We start from the raw sequence: 5,509 nt of genomic DNA, 5'->3' as shown, positions 1-5,509 counted from the left end.
CACAGTCATATCCATCATAAACTAGTTTGAATTTTGTTTACTTCTTAAATAGTTTGTGATTAGATCCTCTACCGGGCTTGGAAGCCAGTAGAGTTACTTTTGAGTAATCCTAACATGTGTCTATTGTTAGGATTAGTGTAATAGGATTTTAAATAAACCATAAAACCTTAAAAAGTCCTATTCACCCCCCTCTAGGACATATTGACATATTCCTACTTCGACTAAAGCGGTCTTCACCTTTATTTCAGTACGAGGCCCAATGTAATGTATATGAGGCCCTTATGATGAGGCCCATTATGATGTATGTGAGCCCCATGTGATGAGGCCCAATGTGATGTATATGAGGCCCTTATGTGAGGCCCAATGTGATGTATATAAGGCCCTTATGTGAGGCCCATGTGATGAGGCCCATTGTGATGTATATGAAGCCCTTGTGTGAGGCCCAATGTGATGTATGTAAGGCCTTTTATGATTTATGTGAGGCCCTTGTGAGATGCCCATTGTGAAGGATATGAGGCCCTTGAGTGAGGCCCATTATGATGTGTATAAAGCTTCTGTGATGAGGCCCAATTGTGATGTGTGATTCCACCATAATGTTTGTGACAATGTTTATCCTGTCCATCCATCTTCCTAGTTAACACAAAGACCATGGACCCCATTATAGGATAGGTTCTAAATGGTCCACGCCTTGGGATCAATGATGGTTAAATGTCCACATTGTAAGAGCAATGGTGGTTAAATGTCCATATTGTAATCCTCCCTAGGGCCCGTTGTGAGTCTCATTCTCATCTCCTCTTATTGGGCTTACCCCAAACTATTAGGCCCCATTATGGCTATGCTTCCACCATACCTTAGAGAGCCCACCTTGTGGTTATTGGGCCCTTAGGAAATGGGGGAGGAAGCCCACTCCTTATTCCTAGGCCCATCCTCGTCACGAGGAGAGTACAACATTATCGTACATAAAAGAATCTGTGGTATCAGATTTGATATATCCACTATTGAGGACTGATCTTGATAATATATCGGTTAATCATGCTAGTGTGTTTGAGTTAGTAGGACATATTGAGTATAGGCTACCATAACATCGTGTTATATGTCCATGTGCATCATTTGTATGCTTGTTATGAAGAGTGACTGATCATAGCATATGTCATTGGGTGGATTGTTTATGGAACTCCCTGATAGACGGAGTTACCCCACATGAACGCATGGTACACGCAGGATTGATGTATGATTGGATAGTGTGATTCATGCACCTTGCATTGTATGATTCGATTGTTGTACACTCTAGCGACATCAAGGTCATAGCCTCTGCAAGCATAGCGTGGATGGCAGGATTGGATACTGAAAATACTTGTTCTAGCATAGGGGCTCCATAGATGTCCTAGGGTGAAAGTCTTCAAACCCTTATGGTACTAGGAAGATGCTTCAATGTTTAGACCGAGTGAATGCATGAGCGCATGAGGGCCAAATAACAGTTGCCCGCATCTCCCACTATGTCGTGGTCGGTTGGAAGGGGTTGTGGCCTTACCCGCCCGAGTGAGGGGGCAATGACTAGGTTAAGTCTGACCTAGCTTGAGGAATGAGTCCGCTATCAACGAGCCAGGCCCGATATTGGCAAGCAGATAGTGAGGTCTCTTCCACTTACCCAGCTTTGCGCTTAGATAGGGCAGAAAGCTAATGTTAAGTGTACTAGACCCCAGTGATTGTCCAGAGATGAACTGTACTGATATGTGGATTCAGATGAGGACTGGCATGATTGAGTTGCATCTCGCATATGACATTGACCATGTAGGCCTCGCATTACGTGGCCTCAGTATGGTAGATAACATTCATGCCTTGCATCGCATGGCCTTGATATGGTCGATAGCATTCATATCTTGCATCGCATAGCCTTGGTACGACTAATAACATTCATGGACTTACCAACATGTTTCCGCATTACTCTGATATTGCATACTTGGCACTTACCTTGCACACACACATACACCACCCTCTAAGCTTTCTATAAGCTTATACACGATCGTTGCATGCAGGTGACGTTAGGACGTCGGAGCAGCACTGAGTCAGGAGCATGCCACTAAGTTTCTGGAGCCTTTGATATCGACATTGTATTTTCTCTTATACATTGAACTCAAAGTTTCTGATTATAGTGGATATGTGGTGATCTTGTTGGTTGTTGTTTGTGGGTTATGCTTATGGTTATGCTTCTTATGAAATAAATTTATGTTGAAAATCCTCTTTGTAGGATCCCAGGATCAGAACCTTGTATATGGGTGCCAGAAGCCGAGAATGTGTTACTACGGAGGCTGTCGGCACCGAATTCGGTGATCGAAAATTTTGTGAGCCCGGTTTTCGAGTTTAGGGTGTGACAAATTAAATTAATATTAGAGAAAACTATAAATCTAGAACATAAGGATTGGTATTTAAGGCTAACTGATACATTGTGGTATTATAAGAATGCTTTTAAAAATCCTATTGGAATGTCTCCCTATAGACTTGTTTTGGGGAAAGCTTGTCACCTATCAGTGGAATTTGAACGTTAGGCATACTAGATCATAAGGAAGTTCAATTTCAACATTGACAAAGCTAGCACATTGCGTAAACTCCAACTTGTAGAGTTGAAAAAAATTAGGAAAGATGCGTATGATAATGCAATCATTTATAAGGATAGGATGAAAGTGTTCCATGAAAAGAACATTTTCAAGAAAACATTTGAACTAAATAAAAAAGTCCTCCGTTTTAATTCTCGTCTCCATCTCTTTCCTAAAAAATTGTGATCCAGATGGACTGACCCATTCATACTAAAGACTTTATCCTTATAGGGTTCAATTTTCCTACTCTACTCCCAATGGACACACTCAACCCATGAGTGTACCGGATTTCACTATCATAGGTTTTAAATAATGTTAACCTTTAATCTTTACAATCCCACACAAGAAAGGCTCCTTCAAGAGACTTTATGTGGTTTTTTATAGGCTCGCCACAAATCTCGGTCCTATACAAGAACCTCCTAATGTACACTCATGTCTGAGGCTCCCACAAGAGATTTTAGGTAGCTTTCCATAGGCTAACCAATTACCACAGTCCTCATTTACTTTCTCTAGATGCTCCCACGGAGAACAACATGGACGCACTCGTGTTCGGTGGCCTACACAAGGACTTAATTTAGGCACTACATAAGAGCTAAGGTTTTACATAAGAACATAGGTTTTAGGCCCTACACAAGAGCCAAGGTCCTACACAAGAACCTTGAAATTACAGTTTTACCACTAAAAGCGAAGCTTGAATATATGGATAATGTCCTTGGGGGGCGGGGCGGAGGAGAACGGGATAGGACCTTTTTTAATTTATTTGGATAATTAGCATACACTTACCTCTAAACACTTATGTAGAGTAATGTAGAGTAATACAAAAAGGAAGAAGTTTCAAAATCAAACTACAACTAAAACTCCTAGAATTTGCAAGTTATTATAAATAGTAAACTTACTATTTATAGACAGTCTTGATTTGCACTAGTGCGCAAGGTTTTCGGCCAAAAATAGTAAGTGTCCTATTTGGCTTCACCACACTGTTCTCTTAATTCTTCTAAACACTTTTTACATTGGGCGCAACTCCTAAAGCCCAACGGATGAAGAGTTATAATCAAACTAAAACTTACTATTTATAGTAAAAACGGAATTAAAATAGGGAAACGACCGTCGATCTAATGGTATCTCACAAATTCAGAGCGAGTAACCTAGTGTAGTAGGGTTGGGTGGCTAAAGTAGCTCTTCATACCCCAAAATCATATATGGTACGTCCGATAGCTCATTCTAGATTGCTAGATACACCGATTTAAGGTCTGACGGTCTGGATCACTTCTACCGTCGACCGGGCCTTCTTTGATCCATCTTGGCCATGAAACTATCCGCAACATGCTCTACATCACTACTTAAGTCAAAACATCATTCAGGTATTCTGTTAAACATGTTTACTACAGTTAGTAATTCATGTATATAATTAAACAAAATATAATAGATGGGAATTAAAACCACTCAGCTCATTATACAAGATGTATAGTGGTTCGACTATGTGCATACTCCACTCCCAGATGACACACTCTCTCCTAGAGTGTGTTAAATTTTACTATTCAGATGGTTTTAAATCAGGTTCACCATAAACCTTCACAACCTACACAAGGTTTATACGATTTTTAAAAAAGGAAGAAGTTTAGCATACACTTACCTCTAAACACTTATGTAGTGTAATACAAAAAGGAAGAAGTTTCGAAATCAAAATACAACTAAAACTCCTAGAATTTTCAAGTTATTATAAATAGTAAACTTACTATTTATAGACAGTCTTGATTTGCACTAGTGCGTAAGGTTTTCGGCCAAAAATAGTAAGTGTCCTATTTGGCTTCACCACACTGTTCTCCTAATTCTTCTAAGCACTTTTTACATTGGGCGCAACTCCTAAAGCCCAACGGATGAAGAGTTATAATCAAACTAAAACTTACTATTTATAGTAAAAACGAAATTAAAATAGGGAAACGACCGTCGATCTAATGGTATCTTACAAATTCGGAGCGAGTAACCTAGTGTAGCAGGGTTGGGTGGCTAAAGTAGCTCTTCATACCCCAAAATCATATATGGTACATCCGATAGCTCATTCTGGATTGCTAGATACACCGATTTAAGGTCTGACGGTCTGGATCACTTCTGCCGTCGACCGGGCCTTTTCTGATCCATCTTGGCCATGAAACTATCCGCAACACGCTCTACATCACTACTCAAGTCAAAACATCATTCAGGTATTCTGTTAAACATGTTTACTACAGTTAGTAATTCATGTATATAATTAAACAAAATATAATAGATGGGAATTAAAACCACTCAGCTCATTATACAAGATGTATAGTGGTTCGACTATGTGCATACTCCACTCCCAGATGACACTCTCTCTCCTAGAGTGTGCTAAATTTCACTATTCAGATGGTTTTAAATCAGGTTCACCATAAACCTTCACAACCTACACAAGGTTTATACAATTTTCATCTGCCGATGGCTTACACAAGGTCTTACGAAGTAATACACAATGACGATGAACATACTCTCCCGTCAGAGGCCTACAAAAGGACTTGTCGATTTTGGTATTTTAAACTCTGAAATGCAATCTTATATAAGGAATAATTTCCTCTGCAAACAACTTGAAGATGTAGATGAGGTCCAGGAGGTAAACTTAATTGACACACTTGTGGAGGAGGAGCTCATATTGATTACGATATTCGACCCCTTAGACGCCTGTATTACTCACTTTATGAATTATGATGATCACATGATTTTTGATATAGTGAGTGTTTTATTAAATTCTGAACTGGTGCTTAAAACTGACCGGTGGAGCAGCTTTGAAAATTTTCCCCTATAGACTCAAAGCCTCGACCATGTAACATCAAGCCACCGAAGCTTGACATAAAATCATTGCCATCTGATTTGAAATATGTCTATTTAGTTCAAGGAGATGCATA

This window comes from Magnolia sinica, chromosome 7 (assembly GCF_029962835.1).
Source record: "Magnolia sinica isolate HGM2019 chromosome 7, MsV1, whole genome shotgun sequence".
NCBI classification, from domain to species: domain Eukaryota; kingdom Viridiplantae; phylum Streptophyta; class Magnoliopsida; order Magnoliales; family Magnoliaceae; genus Magnolia; species Magnolia sinica.
Note: the sequence above shows the minus strand (reverse complement) of the source record.